This window comes from Silene latifolia, chromosome 10 (genome assembly GCF_048544455.1).
Source record: "Silene latifolia isolate original U9 population chromosome 10, ASM4854445v1, whole genome shotgun sequence".
Lineage (NCBI taxonomy): Eukaryota > Viridiplantae > Streptophyta > Magnoliopsida > Caryophyllales > Caryophyllaceae > Silene > Silene latifolia.
Window position 1 is genome coordinate 151,187,608 of NC_133535.1, and position 23,906 is coordinate 151,211,513.

Sequence of the window (23,906 nt, forward strand, 5' to 3'; positions counted from 1 at the left end):
GAAATTTCTTAGTCTTCTCTTTGTAAATCCTTGAGCTCTCATAAGCCTCAAGCCCGAATTCTTCCAACTCATTGAGGTCAAGAAGCCTCTTTTCTCCGGCACTCTTCAAGTCGAAGTTGAGAAGTCGGATTGCCCAGTGTGCCTTGTGCTCCAACTCTACCGGTAAGTGACAAGGCTTCCCGTACACCAACCGGAACGGTGAAGTTCCTATCGGTGTTTTGAAAGCGGTCCGGTAAGCCCATAATGCATCGTTGAGCTTGGTTGACCAATCCTTCCTTGACCGGCTCACGGTCTTCTCAAGAATCATCTTAATTTCACGGTTTGAGATTTCGGCTTGGCCGTTTGCTTGTGGGTGGTAGGCAAGACTACGCCTATGTTGCACCCCATGTTTCTTTAGAAGAGCATCAAGAGTTCTTTCCCGAAAATGATTCCCACGATCACTAATCACAATTCTTGGGACACCAAACCTTGGAAATATGATAGTTTCCATGAGCTTTGTCACCGACTTTGCATCACAAGTTTTCGTTGGGATAGCTTCAACCCATTTACTCACATAATCCACCGCAACAAGTATGTACTCATATCCATTGGATGATGGAAAAGGACCTTGATAGTCAATTCCCCATACATCAAACAACTCCACCTCTAGAATGTAGTTCATTGGCATCTCATGCCTCCTTGAAATATTGCCGCTTCGTTGACACTTATCACACCCTTTGACGTAGGTTGCCACATCATGGAATAGGGAAGGCCAATAGAAGCCGCATTGGAGCACCCTTGCGGCGGTCTTTCTTGAACTACCATGCCCTCCACTTGGCATATCATGGCAATGTGAAATTATCGGCTTCACCTCTTCACTTGGAATGCACCTCCGGATTATCCCATCCGCACAAGATTTGTATAAACAAGGCTCATCCCAAAAATATTGCCTTAGATCATGAAAGAATTTCTTCTTCTTATGTGAGTCATAATCATATGGGATTATCCCGGAGACCAAATAATTCACTATATCCGCATACCACGGTGCGTCACCCAAGCTTAGGGACAACAAGTGGTCATCGGGCAAGTAATCGTTGATAGGAAGCCCATTGTCAACATTGAGGTTGATGAGCCGGGATAAATGATCGGCCACCACATTTTCAACCCCTTTCTTATCCCTAATTTCCATATCAAACTCTTGGAGAAGAAGTATCCACCTAATTAATCGAGGCTTGGACTCCTTCTTGATGAGCAAGTGTCTCAAAGCAACATGATCGGTGAACACTATAACCTTAGCTCCCACTAAATAGGTCCGGAACTTCTCCATTGCAAAGACCACGGCCAAGAGCTCCTTTTCCGTTGTTGAGTAATTTGTTTGAGCATCATCAAGAGTTTTGCTCGCATAATGAATTGCATGCACTTTTCCATCCTTCCTTTGGCCTAATACCGCGCCCAAGGCATGATCGCTCGCATCACACATCAACTCAAACGGCAAGCTCCAATCCGGAGGTTGTATAATTGGAGCACTTGTCAAGGCTTCTTTCAACCTATTAAAAGCATCAAGGCATCGGTTAGAGAACACGAAAGGAGTATCTTTGGCTAACAACTCGGTCAAAGGTCTCGCAATCTTTGAGAAGTCCTTGATGAAGCGGCGGTAAAAGCCCGCATGTCCAAGGAAACTTCTCACCCCCTTGACATTGGTAGGGGGTGGGAGACTAGCAATGACTTCGATCTTAGCCTTATCAACTTCTATCCCACGATTGGACACTATGTGTCCCAACACAACACCTTCTTGTACCATGAAGTGGCACTTCTCCCAATTAAGCACAAGGTTAGACTCTTGACATTTACTCAAAACTTTCTCCAAATTCATTAAACAACTTTCAAAACTTTTCCCAACAACCGAGAAATCATCCATGAAAACTTCCATTTCTTGTTCAATGAAATCGGAGAAAATTGACATCATAGCTCTTTGAAAAGTAGACGGAGCATTACATAGTCCGAATGGCATCCTCCTATATGCATAGGTGCCAAAGGGACAAGTAAAGGTGGTCTTTTCTTGGTCGCTTGGATGGATGGGGATTTGGAAAAATCCCGAATAGCCATCCAAGAAGCAAAAATAGTTGTGTTGAGCTAATCTTTCTAGCATTTGATCCATGAACGGTAAAGGAAAGTGATCCTTCCGGGTGGACTTGTTCAACTTCCTATAGTCCACGCACATTCTCCACCCGGTTACCGTCCTTGTAGGAATCAATTCATTCTTGTCATTTCGCACTACCGTCATGCCTCCTTTTTTGGGAACTACATGAACCGGGCTTACCCACCTACTATCCGAAATAGGATAGATAATGCCCGCGTCAAGTAGCTTAAGGACTTCTTTCCTTACAAGCTCTTTCATGATGGGATTAAGCCTTCTTTGTGGTTCAATTGAGGATGCATCCTCATTTTCAAGAAGAATTTTATGAGTACACAAAGAGGGACTAATCCCCTTGAGGTCACCAATAGTGTACCCAAGGACACCCTTGAACCTTTTGAGCAAAGAAATGAGTTTTGAGGTTTGGGTGTCATCAAGTGCACTATTGATGATGACGGGAAAAGTGGAATTATCTCCTAGAAATTCATACTTCAAAGAAGAAGGAAGAGGTTTAAGTTCAACCGTAGGAGGAGGCGTGGAACTCTCCTCCTTCTTACCGACTTCCAACACTTCAAATTTGGGGGCTTGTTCATGAATAGGAGCCGAATCCAACATCCATACATATGCAAGAGTCTCAATATCTTTGTCATCGACCTCATACCCACTAACAAGACAAGTCTCCAAAGGATCCATGGAGGAAGCTTTCGGGTCATGCTCCTCCATGGGATTCTCAAGAATGTCAACAATGCAACAAGTGTCACCGAGAGAAGGAGCTTCCATGGACTTGTGGAGTTCAAATTCCACCCTATCCTCACCCACTTGCAAAGATAGTTTCCCACTCTTAACGTCGATCATAGCGCCCCCGGTGGCAAGACAAGGTCGCCCCAAAATAATTGGCACATTGTAATCCTCGGGCATATCCATAACAAAGAAATCACAAGGTATGACAAGCTTCCCAACAACCAAGGGTACATCTTCAATCACACCTATGGGAAACTTAACCGACCTATCGGCAAGTTGAAGCGAAACTCTAGTAGGTTTCAAGTCTCCCAAATCAAGCCTCTTGAATATAGAAAGTGGCATGAGGCTCACACTAGCCCCCAAATCACACAAAGCTCTTTTAATAGCCACCCCTTGGATAGAACAAGGGATAGAGAAGCTCCCCGGATCTTCTAGCTTGTTAGGAAGCTTGTTGGTGTGAGTGAGTATAGCACTACATTCCTTAGAGAGGTTGATGGTTTGCACCTCTCCATTCTTCTTCTTCAAAGTGACAAGTTCCTTAAGAAACTTGCCATAAGATGGAATTTCGGTAATCATGTCAAGGAAAGGAATCGTGACATTCATTCCCTTCAAGATCTCCACAAACTTCTCATACTTCTTTTCAATTCTAGGCTTTGCAAGCCTTTGTGGAAAGGGTACCGGTGCTACATACTCCCTTGGTGGTGGAGTACATTCTTTTGCCTTAGTTGCAATAGGCTCATCTTGCTTTGGAGGGTCAACCATCTCCACCTCCTTAGACTTCTCCACCATAATCTCCTCTTCTTGCACAATTTCAACCGGGTGCTCTTTCACTACTTCACTTGACACCCTCTTCCTCTTCCACTTAGGGGATTCCTCAACCCCCTCCAATTGCTTACCACTCCTCAAAAACACCGCATTAATCTCCCTTGGGTTAACCGTATTCCCCGGAAACTTCCCCGGATTTTGAGCCAATTGACTCAATTGTTGAGAAATTTGGGCCACATGAGTTTCCGTAGCCTTTTGTGATGCCCGTATTTCATCATTCACCCGGCTTTGTGAGGCAATGTGGTTATCAAGCTTTGAGTCGGATTTTTGATTTGCAATGACCAATTGTTCAAAAGCTTGTTCCCAAGATGGTTTTTGAGGGGTTTGGAAGTTTTGGTTTTGTGGTTGGAAATTTTGGGTTTGTTGTTGATTGAAATTTTGTCCCTTGAAACCCCCAAATGGTTGTTGGTTTTGGGTGATGAATTGTTTCCCTTGGAAACCGGGTGGAATTTGTCTTTGGAATTGAGAGTTTTGATTGAACCTTTGTTGTTGTTGAGGTTGGGAAGTGGTTGGATTTTGAATGTTTTGTGAAGCATAAGACAAGAAAGGGTGAGTTCTTTTTCCATTGACAAATTGGTTGTTGTTATTATTGTTGAACCCTTGTCTTGCACTTGTGGACTCCAAATCCCATTTACTTGCTCATAGCATTCTTCACCTAGGGGTGCAATCAAGGGACACCCGATGGGAGTGTGCCCTTGTTCACCACACAACTCGCAAGACAAAACTTGCCTCATATCGGAGCCCTTAGGTTTTGAATTTAGCAAAGCAACTTGTTGGGTGAGTTCATCTAGCATTCCCTTGACTTCCACATTCAAAACCAAATTAGAGTCCTTGCTCTTGCCTTTCCTCATTTGCCTATCACTTCCCCATTCCATAGTTCTTGAGGCCATCTCCTCAATTAGTTCTTTCGCCGCTTTATGCCCCAAAATGTCTAAGGCACCTTTCCCCGATCCCGCATCCAATGAAAGCCTTAGGTCTTGAGTCAACCCTTTGTAAAAATTGTTCACTAGCTCGGCCTCGGAGATGCCATGGTGAGGGCACAACCGTTGGAGCTTCTTATACCGTTCCCATGCCTCATATAAGGTCTCATCGTCTTCTTGAGTAAAGCTTTGTAGTTCACTCTTCACTTTCGCCGTTCTTGAGGGTGGGAAATACTTGTTCAAAAATGCCGATGCCAACTCATCCCATGTCTTGAAGGAATCCGGGTCACAATTCTTCAACCAATCCTTGGCCGAACCCCTAAGAGAACGGGGGAACAACCTAAGGCGAACCGCGTCATCGGAAACCCCATTTGATTTGTACATATCACAATTTTCAAGGAAATCATTTAGATGATCATTTGGGTTCTCCAAGGGACCTCCTCCAAATTGGTTGTCTTGAACAAGGTTGAGCAAGGCATTTTTAATCTCAAAGTTATTAGCTTGAATTCGTGGCCTTTGGATGCTTGGATTGACTATGTGCTTAGGAGCCATAGTGTCTCTTATCGGAACCGGATCACCCATGGTGTCAGGCTCTTCTTCTAAAACCCCAAAAGGATTTTCAAACACTACTTCGGTAGCTTCTTGGTGATTAACTTCTTCAATCGGTGGAATATCAAGTAAACCCCTTCTTCTTAATGAATTAAGTCTTCTTGCCGTGGCTTCAATTTCGCGGTCAAGTTGATATATCGGTTGACCTCGTCTTCGTCGCCTACTCATGCAAAAGACCTAAGCACTTGAAAGAAAGGATTAGTAACAAAGGACTTAGTCTAAACTAGAACAAAAACGATTAATATCAAGCCGTACTCCCCGGCAACGGCGCCAAAAACTTGATGGTCTCAAGTTAAACCTCGCAAGTGCACGATTTTATCGTTGTACACTTAAAAGGGTCGATCCCACAAGGAGTAGGTGGAGTACTAATCGTTCTAATTCACCGGTTTAGCTAAGTCGATAAATAACAAAGTGGGTAGTAACAAACTAGCGCTAAGCTATCAAATTTAAAGACAAACAACAAGATAAGGTGAAAACAAGCTAAAGATAAAGGATAGATCAAATAAAGAGAAGGACTAGAACTCGGTCCGACCATAAACATGAGTAATTCCACATACTAATCGTCTCGGCTAATCAAAAGGGGTAGAAAGGTAAGGGGGAGATGGCTCTAAGTCGCCTAGAACCTCCCTTCCGGTCTCGCACTAGGACACTAGCTACTCCGACTAACCCCCTCCCGGTTCGAAAGTCGGTATCCCCAACTCAAAACCCGACAACCCCAAGAACATGCATTTTCCCAAGGAGGTCAAGTGAATGGTCAAGGTCATTAAGCCCTCATCATATTCCGGGTCATCCCACTCCCCCTTCCGGAGGTCGATTTCAAACGCTAGCCTAGAGGTACCTTCCCTCGGTTCTCCCTTCCGGTCTCAACCTTAGTTGGTGACAAGGGTCGGTCCCCAAATATTCGACTAACAACCTAACCAACTTCCGTTGGTGGACAAGGGTCAAAAGCCGACACTACCCGGAAACCAAACCTAAAGCATGAAAAATCCCCTAGACTACCCTAACCAATTTTCCCCACAAATTAGCCTTGGTGACAATTAGTTAGTCAAATCACCCATATCGGGTCAAACCGAGTCCTAGAAGGAGACTACTCACTAATCATGGTTCTAATTGCAAAATAAACAACAAAGATGGAAACTTTGGTCACAAACATGGTGAGGAGATGAATCTTACTACTAAGCATGCAACAAATCAACAATAACTAAGAGAAGAAGAGATTGATTCTAATAACAAGGTTAACTATTCTAAAAGACACAATCTTTAACCAAATCAACTCAAAGATTAAGTCTTTGAGGACAACTATCCAAGGATGAACAAAAGAGAGAGAATCAAGGCAAAGAGGAACAATGAAAAGATGAACAAGGATGAAATTAACAACAACAAACAAACAACAACAACAATTTTAACATAAACAATCAAATTAAACTTGAAGGAAGAACAAAATGTAAACAAATGAAAATAAGGAGAGAAATAATACCAATCAAGAAGCAAGAAAGGAATTATGATAGAATAAATAAGTATAAACTTTCAATCTTCTTCTTACAACCCAAATTCAATCACAAATTGATTGAAGAACTAGTCTAATTAAGGAATGATTAGCAAAAGGATTAGCAAAGTTTTAAACTTGAAAGGGAAATATTCTCAGATCTAGGGTTGTGTGTACAAAGGGGTTTAAGAAAGGGTATTTATAGGTTCCACAAGGATTAGGATAGAATTTGGAATGGGCTTTGAAACACGTACTCGACTCCCGTAGGTCCAAGTCAATGCCACATTCATTTGACCGGTGGGAGTTTCCTGGATTTTGAATTGAAGTTTTGAAGTCATCAGTGTGCACGGCCAACCTCCCAACCGGCCACGGCCCCAGACCGGTGGGCACCCTTGACTTCAATCTTGACTTTTGGCTTTTGGAGGGACTCCCACCGCTAGCCAGTGCCGGCCGGTCATTTGACCGGCTGGGAGATTCCTGTAACCTTCTTCATTTCTTTGTATTTGTTAAGCTCACATGCCTTCCCACCGGCTAGCCGCTGCCACCACCTACTGGGATGCTTCTTCATACTTCTTCCTTCATTTCCTTGTAAATGTACTCCCACCAATGTCGCCTACCTACCTAGGAGGGTACTCCTCAAAGATAATTCCCTTCATCTTTCATGCATAGCTTAGAAATCCCGTCTTTCTAGCTTCATTTCGCCCGTTCCCGCCTCAATTTCTGCAAGGGGGCCAAAGTGTCATAGTAAAGGGAATCGGGACTAGAAACGAGAGTAAAGGGGGTACAAAACCGCCTTAAATGGGGTCGAATATGCATGAAAATAGAGGGAAAAAGAGGGCAAAATGGTCCTATATCACATACAATAAAGAAATCAGCTACAAGGAGCTCCCAGCTTTTAGAAATTATACACACCGATATTTATGGACCTTTTGACACTCCATCTTGGAGTAGTGAAAAGTACTTTATCACCTTTATACACGATTTCTTCCGATATGGTTTCACTTATTTGTTGCATGAAAAGGCTCGTTCTGTGGATATCCTTGAAATATTCATAAATGAGGTGGAAAGGTAGCTTGAAAAGAAAGTGAAAATTGTGAGGTCTGATAGGGGTGGTAAGTTTTATGGAAGGTTTACTGAAAATGGACAATGTCCTGGTCCATTTTCAAAGTTACTTGAAAGTAGAGGTATTTGTGCACAATATACAATGTCCGGTACACCTCAGCAGAACGGTGTTGCTGCAAGGCGGAACCGTACTTTAATGGAAATGGTTAGGAGCATGTTAAGTAACTGTTCTTTACCTCTTTTACTATGGATTTATGCATTAAAGACAGCAACCTATGTTTTAAATCGGGTTCCTAGTAAAGCAGTTCCTAAGACTCCTTATGAACTGTGGACGGGAAGGAAACCGAGTTTAAGACATCTTCGAGTTTGGGGTTGCCCAGCTGAACTAAGGTTGTATAACCCAAATGAAAAGAAGCTAGCTAGATCCTAGGACAGTCAGTGGTTATTTGACTATTTCATTGGCTATCCTGAAAAGTCAAAGGGTTATAAATTTTACTGTCCTAATCACAGTACGAGAATAGTAGAGACTGGAAATGCTAGATTCATTGAGAACGGCCAAACTAGTGGGAGCATTGAACCACGAAAAGTGGACATTAAAGAAATTCAGGTTGAAGTTTCTTCTCCTGAAGTTGCACGTGAAATTGTTGTACCAATTGTGTCGTCACAGTCAAATGACATGATGGGACAACAACAAAATAAAGTGCAAGACCCACAAAATGACAATAACAATGATGATCAAGTCACAATTCAAGGGGAGAATAATATGTCACGTGAACAGTCAAGGCAACCTGTAAGGCGAAGAAGGGTAGTCAATGTTCCAGAGGAACAATTAAGGCGATCTATAAGAGAAAGAAGATCAGCCATCCTAGATGACTACGAGACATATAACGTTGAATGTGACTTGAGCATTAGTGAGGATCCAGTCTCATTCCGTAACGCCATGGAAAGTGATAATTCTGAAAAGTGGTTAATTGCCATGAAAGAGGAGATGAAATCTATGGATGACAACAAAGTATGGGACTTAGTAGTGTTACCTGAGGGTTCTAAGGCCGTTGGATCGAAATGGGTCTATAAGACCAAAAGGGACTCTAAAGGTAACATTGAAAGGTATAAGGCTCGACTTGTTGCCAAAGGTTTTACTCAGAAAGATGGTATTGAATATAAAGAAATTTTCTCTCCGGTGTCAAAGAAAGATTCTTTAAGAATTGTCTTGGCTTTGGTAGCTCATTATGATCTGGAGCTTCACCAAATGGATGTAAAGACCGCCTTTTTGAATGGTGAGCTTGAGGAAGAAGTATATATGTACCAACCTGAGGGATTTGTATCCCCGGGTAATGAAGATAAGGTGTGTAGGTTGAAAAAGTCAATATATTGGCTAAAACAACCTTCTAGACAATGGTATTTAAAGTTTAATGATACCATCACGTCATATGGGTTTGTAGAGATTACCATCGATCGGTGTATCTACATTAAGATAAATGGGAGCAGATTTGTTATTTTAGTCTTATATGTTGACGATATTTTGCTTGCTGCGAATGATTTAGGCATGTTGCATGATGTAAAGAAATATTTATCTAAGAACTTTGAAATGAAAGATATGGGTGAGGCATCCTATGTGATCGGAATTGAAATTTTCCGTGATATATCACAAGGATTGTTAGGGTTGTCTCAGAAAGCTTACATTGACAAAGTTTTAGAGAGATATAGAATGAATGAATGCTCTGCACGGATAGTTCCTATACAGAAAGGGGACAAATTTAGTAAAATGCAATGTCCCCGTAATGAGCTGGAACGAAAAAAAATGGAGAGAATTCCCTATGCATCTGTGGTTGGGAGTTTGAACTATGTTCAGACATGTACTCGACCAGATATCAGCTTTGTTGTTGGAATGTTGAGTCGGTACCAAAGTAATCCCGGGATGGACCACTGGAAAGCTGCAAAGAAGGTCCTTAGGTACTTACAAGGCACTAAGGAGCTCATGCTTACTTATAGGAGATCCGATCATCTTGAGGTGATTGGTTATTCAGATTCTGATTATGTCGGATGTGTTGATAGTAGAAAATCAACATTTGGCTACTTGTTCCTTTTAGCTGAAGGGGCAGTATCATGGAAAAGTGGGAAGCAGTCTGTCATTGCTACTTCTACTATGGAAGCCGAATTTGTGGCATGCTTTGAGGCCGCTATTCATGCATTATGGTTGCGAAATTTTATCTCGGGACTTGGGATCGTCGATAGTATAGCCAAGCCGCTGAGAATTTATTGTGATAATTCTGTAGCCGTCTTCTTCTGTAAGAACGGTAAATACTCCAAGGGTGCTAAGCACATGGAATTAAAGTTCTTATCGGTCAAAGAGGAGGTACAGAAGCAAAGAGTGTCATTTGAGCATATAAGAACGGATAAAATGGTGGCAGATCCATTAACTAAGGGATTACCACCCAAGGAGTTCATTGGCCATGTAGAACGCATGGGTGTTGTATCAAAGGCCTTGTTATTATAAAGTTAATATGCTTGTAATAAATGTGACATCTAGAATTCACTTATAGTACTGTTTCTGTTATAGCAGGCATGTTAATCATTATAGTATATGTATACATTACAGTTATTAGATTACATGTGGCTAATTGTGTGAATTAATGCTCTTCTCAAATTAAAGATGACTTAGATTTGGAATTGATTTGTGATACATGGAAGGAATCATGTCGATTTATAAATGATGTGTGACCGCCATGATCCAATTAGTTCTAATTCGATAAGGATATAAAAGTTAGTGAGCTTAACATAAAAGTGCACATTATAGTTACTGAACCATCAAGTCAACACATAGGCCAAGTGGGAGAATGTTAGAATATTTAATAATATTCGAGTGCCCTATGTGTCTCGGGTTTAAATGCAATTTAAACTCATATTAAATATTACGAGACTTTAATATAAAAGACGACTCCGTGATGGATCAGATTCGATTAATGTAAATAAAGTCCGGGAATTATTATTCCCTCTTACCCTACCCTAACATATCCCGTCTTTCACAAAAAGGTACGATCGGGTTTCGGTCGTGCGAAAAGGTTCGTAATATATTTATTTATACAGGAAGTTAAAACAAATATAATTAATTTCTGTTGGAGCTTGTGTCCTCCAGTGAGTGCGGATAACGTCATTGCACGTACACTTGTACGGACAAGTGGGAGCTTGTTGGGGCTGGTGTCCTCTACAGTTAGTGCAAGGACTTATAAATCTCTAAAAGGATCAAAGGGTATACTTTTGTATTATAATTAGTTGGTCCACGTTCATCAATAACGGTTGGCTTGCTAGATAAGTTTGACGTTATTGTCATACAGATGGCGGTGATCAACTGGTCCCTAAAAGTCACACCTATAGGATACGTTTGAGAGATGTGACGGTATGAAAATACAGTCATATTGATGCCAAAGTTGACTAAGCAGTTAGTCTGAGTCATTGACTAATAATTAGTCAAACACGATGTTGAGATGATTATTTGATACGGATTAAATAATAATGGCTAAGACGAATTAAGCGGTTAATTCGTAAATTAAATATTAACGATTATATTTAATTGATGTATATTGAATTAATTATACAATATTGTCTTTGTCGGACATGTATTAATATTTCAACTAATTCGTGTTATTAGTTGATGTTTTAATATTCGATAACCGATGACGATTTATAATAAAAGCGTGTCATATACATTTAAAATTTTACGAACCGGACCACGAGGTAAAAATAAGAGGAAGTGGAAGCCCACTTCCCCATGAGGGCTCGGCTGGCCGAATGAGAGGAACAAAAGGAGAGCTTCTCCTCTTTGCAACCTAATCGTTTTCATTTGTAAAATTATTAGGGTTTTGAGAACATTTCCTCTCAAAACCTAGATCTCACATCTAAAGAAACTCACAACAAATTCTCTCAATATTGCAAGGCAATTAGAGAATACATTCTAGCACAAGGGCATATTCTCAGACGGTCTTGGGTGCAACAATTAGGAGGAAATCTACATTGATTTCTGTTCATTTTGCCGAATTGCACTAGGACCCGAGGTTGATTCTTTACCTTTATCGTTTCTCTTGTATTTATGTTTTATGACAATAATCACATGCTAAATCTACGTTATAGTCCTAAAATTTATGGGAATTTTACGGATATTTCCCTACAAGTGGTATCAGAGCGAGGCCACGTATATTTTTCAATGTGATTTTCATAAAAACGATTTGAAACGATCTTGTTTTTGTCTAGAAAACCGTGCGGCTGGAATTTTTATTTCGGTTGTTTTCTGTTCTTGAAAACCGTGTCATGTATACACACGGCTGATCTTGTTTTTGATTTGTTCTTTTGCATATTGTTATTTTATACGGAGATTATAGCAATATGTTAAGTTTTGTCAATTGTAGAATTGATTTTATGCGTTTTAGATCAAAATTGCATTGGTTTTTGTTTTACCAATTGTTTTCACGAGGGTTTTTAAAGTTTCAGCATGTTTTGCTCTCGGTCGAGCAATTTTCTACTCGATCGAGACCTCTATCAGTGTCGTTTTCGTTCGATCGAGCACATGCTTCACTCGATCGACCTCTTTTAAAACCCCACTGCTCGATCGAGAAATCCTCGTACTCGATCGAGCAGTATTGCTAATATGAGTCCTCGATCGACCTCGAGTCCTGTCGATCGAGTACTTACTGTTTGGCAACCTATCGATCGAATGGCAGCTTCATTCGATCGACCCCTTTTGTTCCTCGATCGAGAACTTTTGTCCCTGGATCGAGGGATTTCGTTTTGGCAGCTTTGAATTTTATTCTTTTTGTTTTAAATTCTCTTTTGGCCATAAAATGTACATCATACGGATGTTGTACACTCGCTTGATAGTGAAACGGTTCACTCACGTACCATTTAGTTATTTTAAAACGATTTAAAGTAACGGATTGTAATGAATTAAAATTAAGTTGATTAAATCGGTTTTATCACATAATTTTAATTGTCTTTGGTGGTTTGGATAAATTTAACATAATTACGGAATTATGTCACGAATAAATTTTTTTTAGTTGATGCATTATATTTATCGTTATTTTGAATGTTTTGAATGCTTTTATTACGTATTTATTTATTTTACAAACGGTTGTAACTTAGTGTGGCCTTAGTAGAACGTGTTACCGTAATGATGGAACACGGTCTTGGTTGTATTTTGAGATCTCGTATCTCCATTTTGATTTTTTCCTTGTAATTACAGTTTTTATTTAGAATGTAAATAGGTTTATTTTTGTAAATTTTAATTGTAATTTTGAGAAGACCAAAGATGGAGATCGGATGCTCACTCCCGCTACATGGACAAAGATGGAACATCAAGACAAGCTTCTCGGGTCCAACGGTGGATTCCAAAGTTGTATTATGTTCTTTTTACTAGGATAGGCCACACTAGGAATTTTTATTTACGTTTTGCATTCTTTTATTTATTTTATCGTAACGATAGATTGCATCATATTCCGCCTAAAAACCAAACCACCTAATATTTGCATGAAAACTGACTCATATAGAGGTCACGCGTTAGTTTTCTATGACAATCTTATGTCACACGATCTTTTTTTAAGCCATCACCTAAGTTAATTCATCCACGTAATGCTAGTTATTCGTTCACTTAAAAATGAATTAAAACTAAGTTGATGGGATCTTCCTCGTATAACCAAAAATTGAGAATAGTATTTATAGGTCAAACTCCAATGAATCCCTTCTTCGTCGATAGGCATAATATGACCCCTTCTACGTCGGGTAAGTTGGAACTGATTGACTTATTTTATCTCAACACTATGGTCACTCGTACGATCCTGTGATTATAGTGGACTATAGATAGGATTTACGGAAATCTATCGACCAAGAGTTCTTACGGAAGAACTAGCTAAACAGTTGGCTTATCAATTTACGGAAATTGAGTCTTGGGATCACTTGTATTATTCTTGAGGGAGATCAATTATGCAAGTGCAATGAGTCTACATGATTAAAATGAATTTTTAATAGACTTAAATCACCTCGATGAGTTGCTTATTTCGTTTTGTTTTTCCTTTCTTTTTCAAAGGTAGATCACGATCACTTAAACTCGCTAATAACAATATGGCTGGCCGTCTTGACGACCCAATGCCAAGTGCCACATTGGACCGTGAGTCCCGGCTTCGGATCTTCATGAATCGATGAATCACCAACTCGATCAAGAATGATAGATCAAACTTCGCGACTGGGAGGCGGCATTACGGAATGTTGCCGCACGGTGACGGAAGCTCAAGTTTCGATCGAGCCCATCCCGTCAAACCCAGGCCCCACGGCTGGAGCTAACGAGATCGCCAAGTATAACGATTTCGTCATGGAAGCGGGTGCGATTAAAAACGTACTCATTTTTGCAATGGAATCCAATTTGCAGAAACGCTTCATAGCCCAAGGTGCGAACAAGATTTTCACCACGCTCACCAAGGAATTCTCGAAAGCTCCGAGAATCGTGACCTATGAGCATACCACTCGCTTATTTGATGCGAGACTCCAGAAGGGCCAACCAGTTAGCCCACACATTCTCAAAGATGATTGAGAATGTCGAGAAGTCGGAGACGCTGATTGTAAAATCAGCGAGAACATTGTGATTGACCGCATGCTTCATTCACTCCACGATGGTTTTGCGCTCTTTAGAGCGAATTACTATATGAATGATTTGAAGAAAAGTCCCCATGAATCGCACTCCCTTCTCGTATGCACCGAGAAGGACATGAAGTTCAGTGGGAGCTTGAAACAGGATGTTCTCGTTGTGTCAAACAAGGGCAAGGGTAAGGGCAAAGCTCCAGCAGACCTAGCGGTAGGTAAACCGAAGTTCAAGAAGTCGGGATCAGGTAAGAGTGGGCCTGGTGAGGCAAGTAACTCATCAGGCGCGACAAAGAGCAAAACCGAAAACATGGAATGCCATCATTGCCACAAGACTGGGCATTGGAGGCGCACATGTCCTGTTTATCATGAGGACATAAAAGCAGGTTGCGTTAAACCTGTTGGTATGTCTTCTTTCTCTTCTACTTTTATTCATATGATTGAGATTAACCACGCAAGTTACTAACTTGGGTACTAGATACTTGGTTGTGGTTCTCATCTCGTGTAATCATGTGCGGGGCTCAAACATCGAACCCCTCGTAAAGGGTGAGGTGGACCTGCGTGTCGGGAATGGAGCACGAGTGGATGCCGTCTCGAGGGGAACATACGTGATCCACTTTCCTAGCGGATTTGAGTTATTTTTATATAACTCGCTTATTATGTACCAGTCTTTCTAAAAACATTATTTCAGGTTTCGCACTTGACAAACTTGGTTTTTTATTTGTAATAGAGAATAATTCTTGCATTTTCTCATTACACGATATGATTTATGGCAAGGCGGTCTCCATGAACGGAATTTATGTTTTAGATCATACCACCGAAATATTACACGTAATGAATAAAAAGTTAAAGGTTGGTGACAAAGATCAAACGTATCTATGGCAATCGCCGTATGGGACACATTAATGAGAAACGCGTAAAACAAATTTCATAAAGAATGGAGCTATCTCGGCCTTTGATTTTCAATCATTTGTCACGTGTGAATCATGTCTCATCGGTAAGATGACTCGAATTTCCTTCAAAGGTGTTGGAATGCGCGCTGTTGACCTATTAGGACTCATACATACGGATGTGTGTGGGCCTATGTCAATCACCGCACGAGAAGGCTATAGGTATTTCATCACTTTCACGGACGATTTAAGTAGATATGGCTATGTCTACTTAATGAAGCACAAAAGTGAATCCTTTGAGAAATTCAAGGAATACCAGTAGTCGGGCATGAAGCTCCGGGTAGAAAGATTAAAACACTACGCTCGGGCCGTGGTGGCGAGTATCTTTCTCACGAGTTTGATCAACACCTCAAAGACTCGTGGATTGCCTTACGCTTAACTCCACCGAACACCTCGGTTGAATGGTGTGTCCGAACGGAGAAATCGAACACTACTTGATATGGTTCGATCCATGATGAGTCACACCGTGTTGCCGACTCATTGTGGGGTTATGCTCTTCCAATTTGCTCTAATACTTAACCGAAGTCCGTCTAAAGCTGTTGACAAGACTCCATATGAACTATGGAAGGGAACGGTCCCGAACTTGTCCTTTATACGGGTTTGGGGCTGCGAGGCTTATGTCAAGTTGAGACACGAGGATAAGCTTGGCCCGCGATCGGTCAAGACATACTTTATAGGTTATCCTAAAGGAACACTTGGTCATTACTTTTATTCGCCAACCGAACAACGTGTTTTTGTTGCGGCCAGTGCGACATTCTTAGAGAAGGAATTTCTCGAGAATGCAAAGAGTGATAGAACCTTCGACCTGTCGGAGATTCCATAACCAAATACCGAGCAACCATTGGAGGAACCAATTCCTTCAATCCCGGCTGCGGTGAATATTCCTGAGGAACCTAGGAGGTCGGGAAGAGTCTCTATTCCTCCGGACAGATACATAGGTATGGTCGAGGAACATGACATAGATGACATTCTACTTTTAACGAGTAGTGAACCCGCGACCTATAAAGGTGCCATGACTAGTTCTGACTCTAAGCTATGGCTTGAGGCCATGCAATCCGAGATGGACTCCATGTATGAGAACAACGTATGGGATCTTGTTGACTTACCTGCTAAGGTTCGTCCCCTTCAATGCAAATGGCTTTACAAGATAAAGCATTATGTGGAAGGTCAACAAGATATCTATAAAGCACGACTAGTTACTAAAGGTTTCACCCAAGTGCCAGGTCTGCACTACGATGAAATTTTTGCACCCGTAGTCATGCTGCGTTCCATTCGGATTATCTTAGCGATTGCCGCTTTTCATGACTATGAAATTTGGCAGATGGATGTGAAAACCGCCTTCTTAAACGGTTTTTTGGAGGAAGAGTTGTACATGGTACAACCCGAAGGTTTCATCGATCCTGAACATCCTAAGAAAGTGTGCAAGCTTAAGCGTTCCATTTACGGGCTTAAGCAAGCATCTCGGAGTTGGAATCATCGATTCGACCAAGTGATTAAAGAAAATGGATTTACTCGATCGGTCGAGGAACCATGTCTTTATATCAAGTCGAGTGGGAGCAAGATTGTCTTCCTAATATTGTATGTCGATGACATACTCCTGATTGGGAATGACATACCTCTCTTAACTTCGGTAAAAGTATGGTTGAAGAACCATTTCCAGATGAAAGATCTGGGTGAGGCACAAAGAATTCTGGGCATCCGTATCTATCGAGATAGATCACGTCGGATGTTATCTCTCGATCGAGTCTTACATAGACAAGATCCTAGAGAGATTCAAATGACTAACTCCAAAAGGGTTCCTTCCTATGGCTCCGGGGTGCATTTGAGTAAATCTCGGGCACCGAGACACCGGAAGAGAAAGAGCGCATGACACTGATTCCTTATGCCTCGGCTATAGGATCAATCATGTATGCCATGATATGCACACGTCCGGGCGTGGCATATGCATTGAGTATGACAAGTCGATTCCAACAAAGATCCAGGTGAATCACATTGGATGGCTGTCAAGAACATTCTTAAGTACCTACGGAGGACTAAAGATTGGGCATTGACTTATGGAGGCGATCAAAAGCTATGCGCAACCGGTTACGCAGATGCTAGCTTCCAAACGGATCGAGATGACTCGAAATCTCGATCTGATTCGTTTTTACTCTTAATGGCGCTGCAGATCACCGGAAGAGTTCCAAACAAAGTGTTACAAAAGATTCTACGACTCGAGTCCGAGTACTATGCCGCGTCCGAAGGCCGCAAAGGAAGCGATATGGATGCGTCAATTCTTACAAGGACTATTCGTAGTGCCTAGTTCGAATGACCCGATCACCATCTATTGCGACAATAGAGGTGCCATCTTCCAAGCTAAGGAGCCAAAGTCTAGCAACAAGTCTAGACATGTACAACGGAAAGCTCATCTAATCCGAGATTACGTGGAGCAAAAGGAAGTAGTGATAGAAAAGATTGCTACAGATGACAACATAGCAGATCCTCTCACTAAACCATTACGACAAGATAAGCATGAAGGGCATGTTAATTCCATGGGAATTAAACGTGTTCCTAAGTTGTAGTACTCTTTTATGGATTAGATTCATTCTCTTATGTACTCTATACGACATCATCGTTTTGATATTTATATATTTTGTTTTTCATGTGGTTTTGTACGACAATTTTGAACACCACAAAGTGAACTGAACAAACATTATATTTTTGGTCCTTAATTGCCCACGTGAGCTGATAACTCAAGGTAATTATTTTGTGACGTTGGTTGATGGTGGGTTCAACGAGCCATAAGTCAAAAGGTTGACTGACCAATCACAGAGGCGATTTATACGGATATCTCGTAGGACACAATTGTGACATCGACGTGGAGTCCTAAATGTTTTATAACATTCGGTGCCTGGTCGTGGATAGGACCTCCATGGTGATCCTAAGAGTCGATTCTTTTGACTATCGACTGTCTCTTGAGACTAAGGCCGATTTTGGGTGACTTTGGTTTCTTTCTCACGGTCATCCGTAATGTAACGGGGCCAAGTAGATTTTTTCTGGTCATTTCATGCTGCGCTTAGATTGAAGGAGTCGAGTTGAAGGAAATATTCACCTTTATCGGTACTCGATATTTCTCGGGGCCACTCGAGGAGTCAGAATCAAATGCATGGCCATGCTCGAATACGAATTGTTTTATCGCTTGAGTTACTCTCTAGTCGGGGAAACCACTCTTGATACAGATCGATTGTAGAATACGACCTTTGCGGATCCGGATCTGCAAATTGTTTTACATTGAGTGGGAGAAATTTTAAATGAATATGAGAATCGGTTATCGCACATACACTTGTACGGACAAGTGGGAGTTTGTTGAGCTTGTGTCCTCCAGAGAGTGCGGATAACGTCATTGCACGTACACTTGTACGGACAAGTGGGAGCTTGTTGGGCCGGTGTCCTCTACGATTAGTGCAAGGACTTATAAATCTCTAAAAGGATCAAAGGGTATACTTTTGTATTATAATCGGTTGGTCCACGTTTATCAATAACGGTTGGCTTGCTAGATAAGTTTGACGTTATTGTCATACAGATGGCGGTGATCAACTGTCCCTAAAAGTCACACCTATAGGATACGTTTGAGAGATGTGACGGTATGAAAATACGATCATATTGATGCCAAAGTTGACTAAGCGATTAGTCCAGTCATTGACTAATAATTAGTCAAACACGATGTTGAGATGATTATTTGATACGGATTAAATAATAATGGCTAAGACGAATTAAGCGGTTAATTCGTAAATTAAATATTAACGATTATATTTAATTGATGTATATTGAATTAATTATACAATATTGTCTTTGTCGGACATGTATTAATATTTCAACTAATCCGTGTTATTAGTTGATGTTTTAATAACCGATAACCGATGACGATTTATAATAAAAGCGTGTCATATACATTTAGAATTTTAAGAACCGGACCACGAGGTAAAAATAAGAGGAAGTGGAAGCCCACTTCCCCATGAGGGCTCGGCTGGCCGAATGAGAGGAACAAAAGGAGAGCTTCTCCTCTTTGTAACCTAATCGTTTTCATTTGTAAAATTATTAGGGTTTTGAGAACATTTCCTCTCAAAACCTAGATCTCACATCTAAAGAAACTCACAACAAATTCTCTCAATATTGCAAGGCAATTAGAGAATACATTCTAGCACAAGGGCATATTCTCAGACGGTCTTGGGTGCAACAATTAGGAGGAAATCTACGTTGATTTCTGTTCATTTTGCCGAATTGCACTAGGACCCGAGGTTGATTCTTTACCTTTATCGTTTCTCTTGTATTTATGTTTTATGACAATAATCACATGCTAAATCTACGTTATAGTCCTAAAATTTATGGGAATTTTACGGATATTTCCCTACAATTTCATCCTAAAAAAAAAAAAGAAAACACAAAGAACATACGTACACTGAAACAAAAGGGTGAAAGACAATTTCTTCCTCCATTATCAAGAAACATTAAGGAAGGGTCAAGGAGGAGAATAAAGTGCGTATACTTCTTATTGTATTTAATGCGTCTGTAAGACATCACTACTACAGATACAGGCTATAACAACGGTTAAAAACCGTTGTTATATAAAAAAGCGGACGTTGTTAAAGCGTCCGTTGTAAAAGGTTTTAACAACGGTTGGTTTTCCTAAGAAACCCGTTGTGAAAACTATTAACAACGGTTTAAAGTAGAAAAACCCGTTGTGGAAAGTGTGACTAAATTTTGGTGGGAAAGTTATAACAACGGTTACAGTAGAAAAAACCGTTGTTATAACTAAAGACAACGGGTTTTTTTTAAAAAACCATTGTTGTTGATTTTTTTAAAAAAAAAAATTAAATTATATATTACTAGATGCATGCATTATTACTGCGCTTATAATTCTGATGCATGCATTATTACTGCCAAATCCCTGCATATGAAAGGACAATATATGGAATGAGAAGGGTTATAAGATTTGAAGCAGATATGATGGCACAACTTCCTAAACATATATTAATTAAAAAACAACTCAAACGACACATTACTAAGTATAAATTCATGCATTATCTCAATAACCATTCCATTACCTCACTATCTCCAAACCCAAAACTGCTAAAAGAAACTCCAAACCCTAAATATTTCAAACAAACTTCAAACTTCATCAACAATGAATGATACCATCCGTAAGACATGCATTATGACCGAGTACAACAAGAGTTTCATCCGCCGGTTGCTGGACATCGAGGACAGGTTCAGGAGCTACCTTGAGGAAGCTCGGATCGCACTCAAGGACGCCAAAAAAAATGGCTTGACAGAGCAGCAGTTGTTGCAGCTATATGACGATATAGCAACTGCTGAACGAAACCTCCAAATAGCAAAGGAGGAGAGGATGGATATCATAGAAGAGAATAAGACTCTCTATGCATATCTAAGAATTGCATTTTTAGCAATGTAATTCGTTTTTTTATGTATTTATATATATATATTAATTAATTAAGTTTATTATGCATTCCTCTCTATCATCTTCTTCTTTGTTTTATTTTATTTAATTTGTTTTACAAGCTAATAAACGCAGAAAAACAACAATGATAAAACTAATTAAGCGAATAATACTTAGAGAAAGAACATAATGATCGATAAAAACACATGCAAATGAAATAATTAGAGAAAGAAAATAATGACTGAGATGACAAAACCTAAACTAAACCATGCATATTTACCTGATAATTAGAGAAAGCAAGAGACGATGACAACAACAGTGACGGAGATGATAAAGCGACGATGAGAAAGAGAGAAAGAGACGATGAGAAAGTGTGTGTTTGTGTTTGTGTATGTTTGTGTTTGTGTTAGGTTTGTGTTCGTGGCTGTAGTTGATCTGTGTTTGTGTGGTTTATATTATGGAAAGTATTGACAACAGTTTTTACACAAAAACCCGTTGTCATTAGAGAATATATTAACAACGGGTCCTTAGAAATCCGTTGTTAAAAAGTATTAACAACGGATTTATATATAACCGTTATAATTACTTTTCACTAAATTTGCGCCAATTTTGCGCCAAATTATTAACAACGGTTATAATGTATTACAGAGTAAACTGTTGTTATTAATTTTTATATTAACAACGGTTGTGCAAGTTTGGCCCGTTGTTAAAACCTATAACAACGGTTATCAACACATAACCGTTGTAATTAATTTTAGTAAAATTCGCGCCATCCATTCTACAACGTCTTATGGTGATTTTCGTAAATAAGCGTTGTTAAAGGGGCGTTGTAGTTGCCTGCATTTGTAGTAGTGCATGGATCAAAGTAAGTTTTCTTTATTCCATCTATTGAAGGCATTAGGGTTGAATTAATCAAATCTATATTGATTCTTGGGACTGATTTCATCATTGAAATCGTAAAGTTTATCTTACAGCAGGAACTTGCAGCAGCATCGGAAACGATATCGCTAGTTGCCAAAGTAGCGGTGTCAAAGTATTTCCAAAGTAGCGGTGTCAAAGTATTTCTCTCTTTGGGTGGTGGTGTTGGCACTTAATCCCTTTCCTCTCCTTTTGATGCTCAGTAGGTTCTTACTAAATACTAATCCTTCCTCCTTATACTGTAACTTCTGGCAATCTGGCCTTACAGATTTGAATAGATTTGTAAATTTATCGGTAAAACAATTAGCGATTTATCCTTTGTTTAGATACAAGTCAAGGTTTTCTCTACAGTACCTGGTAGAAAAAAAATTCTGATGTTGACGGGGTTTGAACTCCGGTCATCAATATCACTTGTTATTATTGACTTTATCAGTTAAATTAGCCGAATATAAGGCCAATAAATATTAATGAAATTTTCTCATTTATACCCTTCAATTCCCTTATTTAATTTTCTCACTTGTATAGTTGTACCTCCGTAAAAGAATAAAAAAAAAACTTTATTTGGCTTAAATCTTGTCTACGACATCCGAAAACATAACTTTGTCCCCCAAGGATCGTTTTTACGAGATTTTTGATATGAAAAAAAAAACTGTTTTTGGAACTCGTATTAAGAGATAGTCTGTCAACGTTTTTTACGGAATAAACTTTAACTGCTCAGAATTCTCGGTGTGAAAATACAATAGTAAAAAATCCCTAGACTTTCTGTAATGAGTTTGGTTCTTGTAAGTTAATCATTTGTTAATTTCTTTTCCATAGGTAGCAACCTTCCTATGGAACAACTTTCTAGGCCCATTTGGAAACGCAATTCTAGACGGAATAGATTTTGACATAGAAGCCGGGACAGGAGCAAACTACGACGTCCTAGCCAAGGCCCTCCAAGGACACAGTACCCCACAAAGGAAAGTATTTCTATCGGCAGCACCACAATGCCCTTTTCCTGATGCACATCTAAGTGTTTTCGACTTTGTTTGGGTATAATTCTATAACAACCCTTCGGCTGCTTGCCAATACAATGGCAACACCAACCAATTACTTAGCTCCTGGAGTAAGTGGTCTATTGTAAATGTTGGTCAAGTTTTTCTTAGCATTCCTACTGCTACTGGTGCGGCGGGTAGCGGGTTTATTCCGCCTCAGGTTCTTATATCTCAAGTCTTACCGACTATTAAATCGTCGCCTAAGTATGGTGGGGTGATGCTCTGGTTTAGGTTTTTTGATACCAGTTATAGTAACTCCATCAAGGGTAGTATCTAATGGTTCCATTTACTGGACTAAATGAAGGACCTCCAGTGTTTTTCTTACTGAATAAATGAAATGACTGTAATTCTGTCTCCTGTCTGAAATTACTTCTTTCGGGTTGAAATGAGTTTAACTGAACTGAACTGATCAACACTTCTTAATTGGACTAAACTTAACAGAATAAGGCTGAATTGACTAAGACAATCCGAACTTACTGGAGCTGAACTGATGAGACTAAGGCTGAACTTAACTAGACTTAACCGAAGCAAACTAAAAAAAGCTAGAAAGAACACGACCTTGCCTTTCTCTATAACTCACACTACACTCTAGAATGTGGGTCTCGGCCTTTTGTACCGCATTTTTCTTGTCTAGAAAAGCTAGTATCAAGATAATTATTGTGTTTCAACCATCAGCGTGGACTTTTTCGTAGGAAAATCATGAGGGTACTAATTCATCGATACTAAATTTATTTATTTATCTTATTAAAATTCCTTGTATTGTCTTGGTCATATCAGAACAATAATTGCATAGTATATGTCAAGAGGTTAGTGCTGAAAAATATTTTATTACATTAGAAGTACATTATAAAAATATTTTATTACATTAGAAGTACATTATAATTGCATAGTATTTTGCAAGTTGGGTTGTGACCCGATTAATCAATTCTGGTCTCTGAAGCGGCTCTGTTTGTCACATGTTTGTATGGACTATGATGCCTTGGAAAACCTGACAATTTTTTGTCAAGGAATTGAAACTCTAATCCTCGAAAACTGCAGTGTCGAGATGACATTCCTAGAGCTCTCGAAGTTTCCTAAGCTGAAAAAAGCTGTTATTGGAATACAGTGTGGGGAGCTTGATTATATTGACATCGTAGACACTAACCTTGAGTGCATAACCTACGATCCTCAAACCGAACTTGGTGTACCTT

At 40.0% G+C, this 23,906-nt stretch overlaps 1 non-coding gene and 1 pseudogene across 1 annotated transcript; both read left to right on the plus strand.

The window, feature by feature from the left end:
* Positions 1-23,023, plus strand: part of LOC141608531 (acidic endochitinase-like) — a 38,187-nt pseudogene extending 15,164 nt beyond the window's left edge.
* Positions 4,703-4,809, plus strand: LOC141609677 (small nucleolar RNA R71). Its single transcript, XR_012527597.1, has one exon. It is a non-coding gene; the product is annotated as a small nucleolar RNA R71 (small nucleolar RNA).
* Positions 23,024-23,906: the final 883 nt, after the last annotated feature.